General features: G+C 43.1%; 1 long non-coding RNA gene across 1 annotated transcript; it reads left to right on the top strand.

The window, feature by feature from the left end:
- The first annotated feature begins 5498 nt into the window (after positions 1-5498).
- LOC148881703 (uncharacterized) lies at positions 5499-13245 on the top strand. The gene is made up of 5 exons (XR_016113655.1): positions 5499-5524; positions 7134-7204; positions 8886-8965; positions 10455-10494; positions 13161-13245. It is a non-coding gene; the product is annotated as an uncharacterized LOC148881703 (long non-coding RNA).
- The last annotated feature ends 1349 nt before the right edge of the window (positions 13246-14594 follow it).

Raw genomic sequence — 14594 nt, 5'->3', positions numbered from 1 at the left:
ATTTCCCTTTCTACATTCTGCAATGTTATGCGAACAGTTTCACTAAAAAATGACTTGAATATTCTCAAATGACAAGCATATTTAAAATATCCCTGATAGATATCAAAATATATAACTATGCGGTAATAGCCTACGCATCCGGGATACAAAAGCGCGACGTGAAAAATGCTCCCCGTAAACGTCGAAAATGAAGATAACTGACCTTCCAAAAAAAACCCGGTCGAGCGCTGCTCATCATTCAACAAAGTAAAGCAAAGTAGTGTGAAGCGTTGAGGTGAAAGAATCAGGCTAGGTCCTGGGTGGCCGCCATGCGCGCTAACACCCGGTTAGCCCCAAATGGGGCTAACCGACCGACGCTTTGGCTCTGTCAGCCTGACCGACACAAGGAACGTCGCTTTCTACTTTGACAAATGTGTCCTATGTACTGTAAGTAAGTAGCTTAACAACGAGATCATGCTGTGATGTTCGCGCAGGGCTAGCATGCGTGCGGGGCTAGCATGCAATTGAAAAGCCCAGCATTCACCATGGAAAATAATTTGTATTTGTTTGGATTGGAATAGCTTTTATTAGTCTCGCAGTGAAGGAATTTACATTTCACAGCAGCAAAGTGATGAAAGGAAAGGTAGAAGTAGAAAACAAAAATACGGGACCTGCTGTAAAGGCAGCCATCTTGAAGTCAAAACAACAACAAAAAAACAAAATAACGTGACACAATACAAAAGACACAGGCAGTCATTCAATTTTAAGCACTTTCTGTACCCTCTATGTTTTATGAAGCAGTTCAAATGAAAGAGTGTCCTTTTCACCAGTGGATCAGGGATGTCATGGTGGAATGTGCATGTCTGCTACAAACTAAATGTTGAAAGCAAACACAATGCTGTAGACGAAAAAAAGATTGTCTCACATATTCTTTCCCACTTAAATCTGCTTAAATTCCAAGCCGCGACAGTTCCATATCGGCACTCTGCGCTAACACTCCATTTATTTATTTATTTATGTATTTAGTTGTTTATTTGTGCATTTAACTATTTCTCTATTTGGTTAGTTCGGTTAGTTAGTTAGTTGGTTAGTTAGTTGGTCAATTGGTTAGTTGGTTAGTTAGTTAGCTGATCAATTGGTTAGTTAGTTAGTTCGCTAATTAGTTAGTTAGTTGGTCGGTCAGTTGGTTAGTTGATTAGTTGGTTAGTCAGTTAGCTAGTTATCTTTCCAGGTCTTCTTAAAGATAATGAATGGCATTATTTACCAAAAAGAGGCAGCCAAAAGCACCGGCATGGCTGACAGGCATCCAGATGCGCACACTTGTACCTCGCAGAGGGACGCTTTAGCGGTAATAACCTAGCGCCGAGGGGACCCGCACGCCTACGCGGCATCTGTCCTCCGCTGGCTAAAGAAGCCCGTCGCGGTGCTTGAGAAGCTCAAGATGCGATTTGGCAAAACGGTGAGCGAGCTTCGGGTGTCACCTATCGATCGTTACCGTAGGCGCTGCGGTATATTCGATCGCGAGGACAGTAGCGGCATGTTAATAAAATGTTGTGTTATGCTATTCAAAACTAGCAAAGTGTAGCAAGCAAAAAATGCAATGATGATTCTGAAGCTATACGTATTCAGTGTCCAGGCTATAAATTAGCGATAACGACCCAACGTTCCGGTCAACGGCCGCGCCGTTTCCTGGCGGCCACTTTCTCGTCGGGTTAAAATCAAAGGCAGTAATGAGTGATGAATGACATATTGGACCCAGCGGGCCCAAACTGAACAGCTGCCAAGTACCTGTCCGCTTCATACAGAAGGGGGGTTGGGCAGGGGGGGTTATTTTTAGAATGGCTCTCTCATCAGCGACCTGTCTGATTGCACTCAAAAAACAGCCTCGTGGACATCTATCATTGGCAATGCTACTGATTTCTTTTCAAAGTTTTCAAAGCAGCATCGCCATTTTGGATTTTGCTTGCTCATTCACGTCCACCGGAGTGCATCACCATCTTTAAACCCAACCCCACCTTTTAATGGTTTTATTATTTATTTTCTACTCCCAAAGTAATAATAATAATAATAATACATTTCATTTATAAGCGCCTTTCAATACTCTCAAGGTCACTTTACAGTCACACGATACGTTTTTCTGAGGGTCAGCAGTGGCAGACACATGCACCAGCGTTGACTCAACCCGAATTAACTCAAATAGATAGAAAGCTAGGTAGCTAGCTAATGGATAGCAAATAAATAGCGAATATACAGCCGGATAGCCGATAGCTTATAGCCAGTCAGCTAGACAGCTAATAGCTAGCTAGATAGCTAATGGATAACAAATAAATAGAGAATAGCCAGATAGCCAACAGCTAGACAGCTTACAGCCATTCAGCTAGACACCTAATAGCTAGCTAGCTAATGGATAACAAATAAATAGAGAATAGCCAGATAGCCAACAGCTAGACAGCTTACAGCCATTCAGCTAGACACCTAATAGCTAGCTAGCTAATGGATAACAAATACATAGCGACTAGATAGCCAACAGATAGCCAGATAACAGTCATCCAGCTAGACAGCTAATAGCCAGCTAGCTAATGGATAGCAAATAAATAGTGAATAGATAGGCAGCTAGTCAGATAACAGTCAGCCAGCTATACAGCTATTAGCTAGCTAACTAGCTAATGGACAGCAAATAAATAGCGAATAGATAGCCAGCTAGCCAACAGCTAGCCAGATAACAGTCAACCAGCTAGACAGCTAATAGCTATCCAGATAGCTAATGGGTAGCTCATCGTTAATAGCCAGATAGCGAACAGCTAGCCAGCTGACATGCACGGCCTGCCACTGCTAGGGCTATCATTCCATTTAAGTTATCCGAATTGGTGTTTCACCCCCCCCCCGCCCCGCACTCCCACGGTACGATATGTATACCCAGTTAGCTCGTTGACTAGTTAGCCAGTTAGCGAGTTAGTCAGTTATAGATATACTGTATATATTATCATCTCCCCCCCATCAATATTGCAATTGTTTTTGGAAAGGCAAAGTTCTTCCGGGGACGCATCCGGCATGACTTTATATATCCCACACGTCCCCACAAGTGATTGAACACGCTTTGACAGAGAGAGATAGCGGCTGGCCCAAGTGGCTATTTGCTTTGCTTTGACGCCCCCCCCCCCCCCCCCCGCGCTTCTCCCTCCCCGATGTATTCAAAGCAAACTGGCATTTTCCTTTTCTGCCGCTCCGGGAACCTTTTTTGCATGACAATGCTTCTTTCCCTGCCTCGGCCGCAACAGTAAGTAGATTTGACTGTTGTCATGCTAGGTTGGACCGCTAACCCCCCCCCCCCCTCGCCCCGTGCTCCCACCCTTCCGCGTCCATTCCCCTTTCCCATCCTTGGTGGCTGCAATTTTTCAAGATGCCTGTCTTTTATTTATCTCTAAATTTCCTCCGGGAGCAAGGCACAAAACAAAAAGAAGCCGTATGAGGAAGATGGGAAGGGGCTTGGGGAAATGAGGGGAACAAAAAAAATAAAATAAAATGCACACACGCAAGTGAAACAAGAAGTAAAAGATGATGAAGGCGGAAGCGATGCTGGCGGAGGGAGAAAGAGTTCAAATCAATATTACGATTCCGCAGGGTTTTGAAATGGCGCCCAGGGACAGTTTAGAAGCAGCGCTTCTGCTGCCGATTGTACGTCGTCTAACCTGGGCAAGGGGGGTTGAAGGAAGGGGAGAACAGTCAGGTTTGCTCGACCGCAGAGGCTGACGAATCAATAGCGCTGCTATGTGTGTCTATTCGTTTGTGTGTGTGTGTGTGCCCCAAAAGTGGCAAATTCAAACATGGCGGTTGGGCCGAAATCAATATCACGATAAATGAGTCCCGTTTGATGTCACTTGTGATTTTACGACTATTTTTGTGTAATGTGTAATATGTATGTGACATATTTATTTATTTGGTCGGTTGGTCAGTTAGCCAGTTAGCTAGTTACCCAGTTAGCTAGGTACCCATTTAGCTTGCTATGCAGTTAGCTAGCTTCCCAGTTAGCAAGTGGGCTAGTTGGCAACTTAGCCAGTTAACTTGTTACCCAGTTAGCTAGTTACCCAGTTAGTTACACAGTTAGCTAGTTACCCAGTTAAATAGTTCCCATCCCACCTAGTTACCCAGTTAACTAGTTACGCTGTTAGCCAGTTACCCAGTTGGCTTGTTACCAATTTACCTTGCTACCCAGTTATCTAGTTGGCTAGTTAGTCAGTTAACTTGTTTCCCAGTTAGCTAGTCGGCTAGTTACCCAGTTAGCTAGTTTCCCAGTTAGCAAATTAACCAGTTACCCAGTTAACCAATTAGCGAGTTGCCCACTTATCTAGTTACCCAGTTAGATAGTTACCATTTAGCTAGTTACCCAGTTATCTAGTTACCCAGTTATCTAGTAACCCAGTTAGCTAGTTACCCATTTTGCTAGTTACCCATTTAGCTTGCTAGCCAGTTAGATGATTACCAAGTTAGCTAGTTGTTTAGTTAGCCAGTTAATTTGTTTCCCAGTTAGCTAGTTACCACTTAGCTAGTGACCCAGTTAGTTGGGCAGTTTGCTAGCTAACTAGTTACTAAGTTAGTTAGTTATTGCTCTTGTTACTCGGCAAACTGATAAAATTTGCGAACAATCTAGTCCCCCCGTCCCCAAAAAAACACAAGCCACTCCATGGCATAGAATTTACAGCCAAGTCTGCGTCGACAACTTCAAAAACCAAAAGGCGGCTTCCGATGAGATGCAAAATCTTTCAATTAGCATTCGTCAACAGCTGGTGCGCCGTACTTGAGAGATCGCCGACAAACGCCGCCGCTGTGTCGTTGTTGTTTTGCAAGCTGAAACTGTTTTTCTTAATACAAAGCTTTGGAAGGGGGAAGGAAACAAAACAACAACAAAAGTAACATGAAGGACCAAGTGTGTATTTTGTTAGCTTACTCAACGCGTGTTGCACAATACGATTATTGCCCGCGGAATGGTCGAAAATGCACAATTTTTATTTTTGTTATTTTTTTTCCTTTCATCCTGTTGCCCAAATTGCTTTTCACTCATATCTTAAATCCGAAAATGACGCCTTTTGGGATTTTTTTCCCCCGTTGCGGGAGTATGTATGCACAGTTGCGAGCATTGTGTGCAAAGAGAAACAAGAGGCTTAAGCGTACTTAGTGAAAACGTCGAGCAAAATGAAGTAATTCAATGACAGTTCCCAAAGCCATGCCGCACAAACACATCTCAGTTATTTTTATTTGTTTTTCATTTGACTTATTTTTTTATCCTTCCCAAGGCGACGACGCCCGAACGCTGTCGCCGCCGGCATTGTCGAGCGACGTCGCCGCGCCTTTCGGCTCTCACAAGGTCAGCGCAAACGTTTGTCGTGTCAAAGTATTTTGCAAGTCAAGCAACACTTGCCATTATTAACCCCTCCAGCCCCCCCACACCACCACCTGTGGTATTCTTTTCCGAAGGTGCCAGTAGCCACCGCCAACGCCATTGACTGCAAAAAGAGGCACCACTCAACGCAAAATAACCAAGCAGAAGGTCAGTAAACATGACACACAACAGGAGTCGCAGTTATGAGAATGTGACCTTTTCGACCCCCGGCGATGCCTCAATTATGGCGGCGGGTAGGATCGTGGCGGCGGCGGGGTGGGGTTTGTGGTTGTGTGTGAATTTATAATAATAATAATACCTTTCATTATAAAGCGCCTTTCAAAACTCTCAAGGTCACTTTACAGTCACAGGAGGAGTTTTTCTGTGGGTGAGCAGCGGCAGCCACACGGGCCAGCGTTCACTCAACCCGGAAGTAACTCAAATAGATAGAAAGCTAGCTAACTAAGAGATAGCGAATAAGAATAAGAATATCATAATAATCATAATAATAATACATTTCATTTACAAGCGCTCTTCAAAACACAAGGTCACTTCAGTCACAGGACAAGTTAGATAGCTAGCTTGCTAGCCAGCTAATAGATAGATAGCTAGATAGCTAGTTAATATGTAGCTAGCTAGATAGCTAGTTAATAGATAACTAACTAGATAGACAGCCAATCGATAGCTAGATAGCTAGATAGCTATATGTACAACTCTTTCAATCAACGGCCTAATTCTTCTTTAAGCCTGATTCACTCACAATTCGCCTTAATCACAATTTGTTTTTTTTTTATCTAATTCTTCTCCAATTCAACTTCATGCTAGTTAGCTAGTTAGCCAGTTAGCCAACATTCTCAGCAGAAGGTCATAGCCACAAAAAAAATAACTAAACAAATAATCTGTCTTTTTTGACCGCTCGCCACTGAGCGTTAGCCTTTTGAAGGCTAACGCTCAGTGGCGTGGGCTTTTGAAGTGGATTCTTTTCAAAAGCTGCGTTTTGATCGAAGGTAATGGGCAGGATTTGGGAAAAAATGGTGCCCTCTCATCTTGGATTTCTTTGCCAGAATTGAGTAGCCTTGTAAACGCACAGACCAAAGAGTGTGAAGTGTGCTTTCATGCGAACACAAAAACGTGAGGAAGGAGACGGACGGGGACTTACTTTGGAAAATTTGGCGATTTCTCCTTTCGCTTGCCTCACTTAGCAGATGGCCGCGCTTTTGTGCTGCGGGACTGCTGTGACGCGGTCCATAAGGCAGCTGTTTCTGCGCCGCCGTGTAAAAAATCTTGTTCGTGGGAGAAGGGGGTAACTTTGTCTCCCGAATCGTAAGAAAAAAAACAGGGAAAAAAAATACAAATACACAATGATGCCTTGCGGTCATTTCGCTGTTAGCTTAAACAGCTAATGGCTAAGCGAAATTTTATTGTATTGTATTTGTATATTTTTTTTTCATTATTTTCTTATGATTCGGGAGCTAAGAGCCACCCAGAAGTCGCCCCATCTTCCCAGAAGAAGAATTTTGTGTCATTTAGCCGTTAGCTTAAACAGCTAATGGCTAAACGATCGCAAGGTAACATTGTGTATCTGTATTGTTTTTTTCCCCCTCTTTTTTTCTGAAGATTTGGGAGTTAAGCACCGCCCTTCCTTGTACAAGAGTTTTGTGTCGTTTAGCCATTAACTTAAACAGCAAAACGCCACACGAATACACATGCGCTTCTGTTGTTTTTGTTTTGTTTAAGTTTACAATGACCATGCAGTGACTTTTAAATATCCTTTCAGAAGGCCACTCCCCTTTTTTAGGATGGCCCGAGTGAAGCAACTCGACCGCGTTCGACGTACCCGGCAAAAAGGTATTCTAATCACTCGGCAGCCCAGCAATTGATCATATCGCACGTGACCGTGATTAAACACCCACTCGCGCTTCCAAATTAATCACCCGCTGCGCGAACTTGGCATTAATCACGCGATATAACCCCCCTACGCCGCCTCCCCCGTACGCTCCGTCTCAATTCCACAGTCCGACTGTAATGGGGGAGATTCATCCCATTGGACAATTAATAACGAGAGGCGTTCTCTTTGTTGGCTGATGATTGAGGGGAGGCAACAAGGGCTTCAATTGAGTTTATTAACATCGACGCCGCAGGGTGTAGAGGGGACAAGAATGAGGAAGGGGGAAGGAGACTATGATTAGAAATGGAGTGGAGTGGGGGGGGGGGGGAGCAAAAGGTGATGGAGTCAATGGCGCCGGCAGCCGCCGGAGAGGCATCGATTTTTTTTTTTTTATCGCTTGAAGATTTTTTTATATCTTTCTGTTTATCTATCTGTAATAACCTTCTGCTAGCTCGCGAGTAATTCACGAGCTAGCGCTCCTCTGCCATCGCCGTGCATCACGGTACACAGGGGGGGAAAAAATAATACATGGTGTGAAAAAATAACATTAAATAAATGATGTTGCTGTCTTCCCCAAATAAATAAATAATCAAATGTAATCAAAATCCAAATTAATTAATAATAAATAAATAAACACGCTCATAACCAAAAACATCCATAAATACATACATAAATACTCAATAAATACATAAATATATAATTAATTATATGAATACATACATGCCCTCCCCAAAATAAAAATAAATAAACAAATACATAAGTAAACAAACAAATAAATAAATAAATAAATAAATTGTTAAATACATAAATGGAAAAATAAATACATACATAAATACATACATAAATAATCACACAAAAAACACATACATAAATACATGCATGAATACATAAATACTAAATGAATACATAAATATAGAAATAAATACATACATAAATAGATAGATAGAATAGATAAATACACAAATAAATAAACATGTAGATCCATAAATAAATGCATGGATACATAAATAAACAAACAAAAAATTAATTATTAAATGTACAAATACATAAATACATACATACATACATACATACATACATACATACATACAAACAAATAAATGCCTGGATGCATGAACAAACAAATACATAAAGTAATTAATAAATTACTAAATCACTAAATTAATACATTAATGAATGCACAAATAAATAAATAAATAAATAAATAAATAAATAAATAAATAAATAAATAAATAAATAGACTTGCTGACGGATAAATAAATAATAAATAATAAATAACGAAGCCATGTGGAAGATGTGTGATGTGCAAAACCCTGCGTGGGACTCTCAAACAAATAATTAATAATATACATAAATAAATGTAAACAATGTTTTGGGGGTCACATTCAACCGACAGTGTTTGCACTTGTGACTTTTCGTCCGCACCACAATCGGATTTATTTTCTCCACTGTGTTGAACCAAATTGCTTGTGCGAGGGTGTCAAAGTCTTACTTTGTGAGACAACAATGGAAATTCAAAGCTGCTCGCTCGGCCCTGGACAGAAGGATGAATTATTTGCAGAAAATCGAGTGTGACAAGAGAGACAGTTTCACTTGATTGCTGGAAGACACTTGCTTTTTTCTTTTTTTTTTTTTTCAAAGGCTAACGCAAATGAGGGCCAGCTGGGGCACAGGGGGTGAAAAAAAGTAAACATTTGGAGTTGGACTGTGCCAATCTGCTGGTGAGTGTGTTTCTCCTTTCCTTTTCCCTGAAATGTTACTGTAAACAAATCAATTTGTAAGCAAAAAGTCATCTGTAAATACCAAGTAGGTCAATTTATCCGCCACAAAAGTGCAATGAAAGAAAATCCAGGATATGATTTGTTAAAGTGGCTCTCGGTGAGGATGAGAACTTTTTGGAACGCGGCGTTATTAATCCCGGCGTGATGGGCGGATTTGGCAACCCCCTGGTGGCCCCCCCCCCTTCCCTCCCAAGTCTCGTTTTTTGGGAACCAGCCCCGCAATGCTGCAAGCTGTGAATGGGGAAACTCTGGCATGTCTCGTAGGCGCGGCCTGCCAAAAACAGGATGTTTTCCTGGCTCAGGCGGACAATACCATAGAACGCAGGGGGGGCAACTCCTTTGAAGCTCATCGGCAGTCTTCGAGTGTTCCATGCACCCCCCGCCCCCCCCGACCTTTTTTTTTGTCTTTCCTTCCGTGGTGTCGGATCTGTGAATAAAAACAAACTCTGCTCTTGCCTGTTCGTTTTGCAGTTACAACCCCCCCACCCCGTGTCCTCTCTCATTGCCTCTCCCTCCCAGATCTGTGACTAAATTATACCCCAATGCAAAAAAAAATAATAATAATCTTCCGTTTCCTCCATGCGCCCTTTTGATTGACACCTAAGTTACTTAGAAACGGTTTCCGCTAGCTCGCTGCTAACAGGAAGTACCAGTGTTTTTTGATAGATGAATCAAACAATGCAGACAATAGATAAATAGATAAATAGATACATAAATACATATATCCAGTAAAGTCTCGTTAGATCGATATCGCTTATATCGATAGTACTGCTTATTACGATACTATTCTATGAACGCAAGGAGAAAATTTACATACCGCAGGATCGGATATATCGATAGTCCGGTTATATCGATATTTTTTCCGACTCCCGAGAATATCGATATAACGAAACTTTACTGTATATTGATAGTGTCACGGTTTGCCTGGTGGTGATGGTGGTGGATCCCAAAAAAAGCAGGCAGGAGGGAGCAGCATGCAGAGTGTAATTGACAGATCGTATTAAATAAAGTCAGCAGGAAGACAAATCTGACAGGGTGAAGCAAACACATACAATGACCCGACAACGAATGGTTGTGCCGGGAGTCCTTTTAGCTGCCACTGATTGGAACGACCAACACCCGACAGCGCCACCCGTTGGTCGCCAACCAGATCGCGACCTTAGATAGATAGATGGGTAGATGGATAGATGGATGGATGGATGGATGGGTGTATGGATGGATGGATGGATGGATGAATCGATAAATAATCAACTCCCCCTCCCCAACCCGCCCATGTCATCCTTCACCCTCTGTCTATTTTGCTTGTGTCCCCGTAGCAAATAAGCCATCATTATTACATATTTAATGTTGTTTGCAATTGCTTGGTGCTCTCAAACCCCCCATTGCAAAAATAAGCTGTTGTTGTTGTTTATTTCATCTTCTCTTCCAGAGCGTTTGTTGCCTGGCGATCGGGGATCTTCATCAAACTGGTTTGTGCGACATTTTTTCTTTCTTTTGCTGTGAGTTGTATAGCTTCGAATTGCGCAATGTCATGCATGCTAGTTTTTTTTCGTTAATACAAAAAAAAAAACCTCGCAAATGCCTTCACGCCGCACACAGTGTCCCTTACTTGCACAATATTTATAGACGACAACCGAAATTGAAACCCCCCCCCCTGTTAGCCTGACGGCAAAAACAAAAAAGCGCCACCAGTCTCATACTTGTCAAAACACAAAGCTGCTCATCCGCCATGATGAACAAAAACGAGAGCTGGTGAGGTCACATGGTCGCCGATCTTCAGATTAAACCCCCCCCTCCCCCCAAAAAATCCACAATTTTGAGGTAACCGCTTGCTGATCGCCGACATTGAGAGAGCCCTCCGTCGTGACCCTTCGGTCCCGCCGTTAAAGCGACAAACTGGCAAGGGGGACGTGGCGAGGAGGGGGGCTGGTCGCGGTGCGATGATGAGAAGCGAGAAGCGCTTTGATGATGTCGCACTCCATCGAGCACGGGCGAGGAGGAAAAATAAGTATCAATGTCTTCGGGGGCTCTAAATCAGAACAGGGGAGGCAAAGGGCGGGGGGGGTTCACCGAGACGACTTTATCGTTCAATCTGGCCGCCCGCTCCGCAGGCGTTTGGCGAGGTTAGACAAGCGAGAGACGAGCGCGCCCGCCTCGCTAGAACAATCATCATCTCGCCCAGCCGACACCTCGCCGACCTGTAAATTGATTAAGCAAGAGCGCGCTGGCAAGAAAAAAAAGACGAAAAAAAAAGATTCTCAGGCGCTATTTCGAACCGCCGCGGCTCTCGACGGGGCCTTCATTAGACGCCGCCTCGTTCCAATGCAGAGTGGAGATTAGCAAAGGCTGCGAGGGGCTAATGGGAAAACTCCAAACTCATTGGTGCCATTTATATGAGATGACACCAGAGAAGACAGATTTCTTTTTGAAAATCTCGCTTCTAAATCAGAGCAGATAATTTATTTAATGGCGGGTTGAGGGGGTGATTGGTCGAATAACAACTGCGCCATGTTTTTCCCCAGAGAAAAAAAGTTCCAAATGGGACTCCTCCATCTAAATTCGACCATTTTGTTTAAGCTTCCCCGAGGCAAAGTCCCGTTGCAGTAAATTTCAAGTGGCAGCAAGCTAGCAAGTGGACAAAGCCGACTAGCATTAGCCGCACGGGTAAACGCATGACATATAAATACATCTTATTTTATTCAACTATTCTTTAGGGATTCGTTATTGTTGAGCTAATTGCTAGCTATTTTTTAAAATAGTTTGTAAGAAATGACATCATATTAGTGATGAACTGTTTATTTTTTCACCTCTGCTAGCACGAAGCTAAGAGAGCTAGCACATTAGCATTTATTCACAATCCCGCTATTGTTTAAGTCAGTCAACATTTCTATAATTTGCTTCATCTTTATTTTAAAGTTAAATATTGTTCAGCATTGGTAGTGGTCAAAGCATCATCCACACGGGTAAACGCACGACATATAAAAAAAATATTTGTATTCAAATATTCTTTGGGGATTTGTTATTGTTAAGCTAATTGCTAGCTAATTGTGAAAATAGTTTGTAAGAAATGACATCAGCACCATGAATTAGTGATGAATTGTTTATTTTTCCCCCCTTGTTAGCATAGAGCTAGCACATTAGCATTGATTCACTATCCTGCTATTGTTTAATTGTGTCAACATTTCTATAATTTGCTTTTATCTTTATTTTACGGTAAATATTCTTGAGCATCGGTAAACCAAAACAGGGAGCGCTCAAGAGTTGGCGTCAAGCTAATGTTGCGGAGGCGCTTTTAGTTTTGTGTACCCAGAAAAACCGCGGCGCCCTCTAGTTAGCATCGATGCTAATCTGAAATTTCTAAGTGACGTTACATAAATGTTTGCCTGCTCACTTAATGTTGCGGAGGTCCTTTTAGCTTTTCGTAGCCAAAAAAAACGTGGCTCCCTTTTAGTTAGCACCGATGCTAATCTGAAATTTCTAAGTGACGTAGCATGAATTTTAGCCTGCTCAATTAGCGCTTGAATTTAATTTTTCACGACAGAGCGAAATGTGCGACGTGTATCCACCAAAATGGTCGCCGTTGACTCACCGTCTCACAACGGCAAAATGTTTTTGCCGCGGGTCGGCACTTTGGAAGAGCTTCACCTGGTTTTCTCGGTGTCGGGATTGTGTTTTTCCGAGATAAACTTGAGCATAATAGAAAGCCACAGTTGCGTATTTGGACGGCTTTCCTGTTTGGGGAACGCTCTCCCCACGCGGCTGCCAAATATCAATCCTGCCCTTTAGGGTTGCTCAACTTCATGAATGCGGTCAAATGTCGGCTGGGGGGGGGGGGGGGGCATGGATGGCGTCCCATCGAGGTGACAAAGGCGGCAAAGTCCCCAAGCGGAGGCGAGAAGGCAAAATGCTGTTTAGCGGCCACATTTCGTAGCTACAAATCTCTGCCGCCTCCGCCTCAATGACAAATGGTGATCGGGAGGTGGGTTTGGGGGGCAGTTAATCCCCCCTCCCCTATTCTCGCGCTCACTTCCTGTCCCCAGCTGGCTGGAGATGTCAACAATGAACCGAGGCAACATTGTAACCTGCCGCTAAGATAAATATTCACTGTGCAAAAATGTGTTTATTTGTGTGTTAGTTTTGCAGTGTGGGGACTTCGGACATCAATAACACTGAAACGGGATTTGGTCCACACCTGAGAGGAATGCTACGTGGGAACACAGGTATGCTACCTCCCACAAGTGTGTATGTGTGTGTGTGGGTGGGTAGAAAGGGTTTCACAAAGCATGCGGAGGCCCCTCAGCATGTCGCCGTGTGTAATTGTGCGCTAGCAAAGCCACTTTTGTAGCACTCCTCCCGAGTCTCATTGACTCAGTAAATATCATTAACAAAGCCGCTCGCGCTAAAGTGTGCTCTCACTCACTCACACACACAGCACACGTACAATCTGTACTTCCTGCGCTATTGGAGCAGCTGTAAATGACTATAATTACGCCATTTGTCGACACATTTGACCCGGAAACAACAGCGCGAGTCTGAAATCTCAACGCACACTCATCTGTGGGGGGGGGGGTCTCTCATGCAACCCAAATCCCATTTGTCGTGTCAACTTCCGCCACACAGATGTTCAATACAATGATGTCACCGCCATGACGACCATCGTCGTGGCAGCAGGTGGTCCGCGTTCAGACCCCCCCCCCCCCACCGTGCGTCGCTAATGGCGCTGATGTCCTCTAATGACGAACACGTCGTTCTAATGTTACACAGCGGCGGCGTTGGACCAAGTAAATATTTAATAACGCATGACACTTAATGGCTGAATGAATGCCTGCTCGCTGATGAGCCGCCGGAACGCGGGGCGTAACGAGCCGTTAGCGGGGAGGATCACGCCCCCACGTGCTTGCTTATGATCACTCAGACTAAAAATTCTATATATTTTTTTACATTATGCATGAAAAGCTGCGAAGACAAACCGCATATTGCTCCAAAAACAGTAACGCTGCGACATTTATGACAGATAAAAAGCGCACATAACGTCGCCATAGGCGGAACGCCATCATAGCATTGCGTAACATCGCGAGATAATATGCTAGAAATTTACTCAGCGAATGATAAATATTTCCGTGGCCCTTTTTTATATTTTTGTCGTATCTGGTTATCTCAGCCGTCCTTACCTGACCCCACTGCCAAGTTTTTACGTTTTTAGCCCAAAAAAAGACCATGTATAGGTTGGCGTTTTTAGCCCAAAAAAAGTCCATTTATAGCAAGCCTTTTTTAGGTGAAAAAAACCATGTATAGTAAGGGTTTTTTTCCCCAAAAAAGACCATGTATAGTAAACCGTTTTTTGGTGAAAAAAATACCACGTGTAGTAAGGCGTTTTTAGCCCAAAAAAAGACCATGTGCACGAAGGCATTTTTAGGCGAGAAAAAGACCATGTCTAGTAAGGCGTTTTTAGGCGAAAAAAGACATGTATAGTAAGGCGTTTTTAGGCGTAAAAAAGACCATGTATTGTAAGGCGTGTTTAGGCGTAAAAAAGACCATGTATAGTAAGGCGTTTTTAGGCGTAAAAAGA

Source organism: Hippocampus bargibanti, linkage group LG22 (genome assembly GCF_051943395.1).
Source record: "Hippocampus bargibanti isolate YZ-2025 linkage group LG22, ASM5194339v1, whole genome shotgun sequence".
NCBI classification, from domain to species: domain Eukaryota; kingdom Metazoa; phylum Chordata; class Actinopteri; order Syngnathiformes; family Syngnathidae; genus Hippocampus; species Hippocampus bargibanti.
This window is presented reverse-complemented; position numbering and strand designations above follow the sequence as displayed.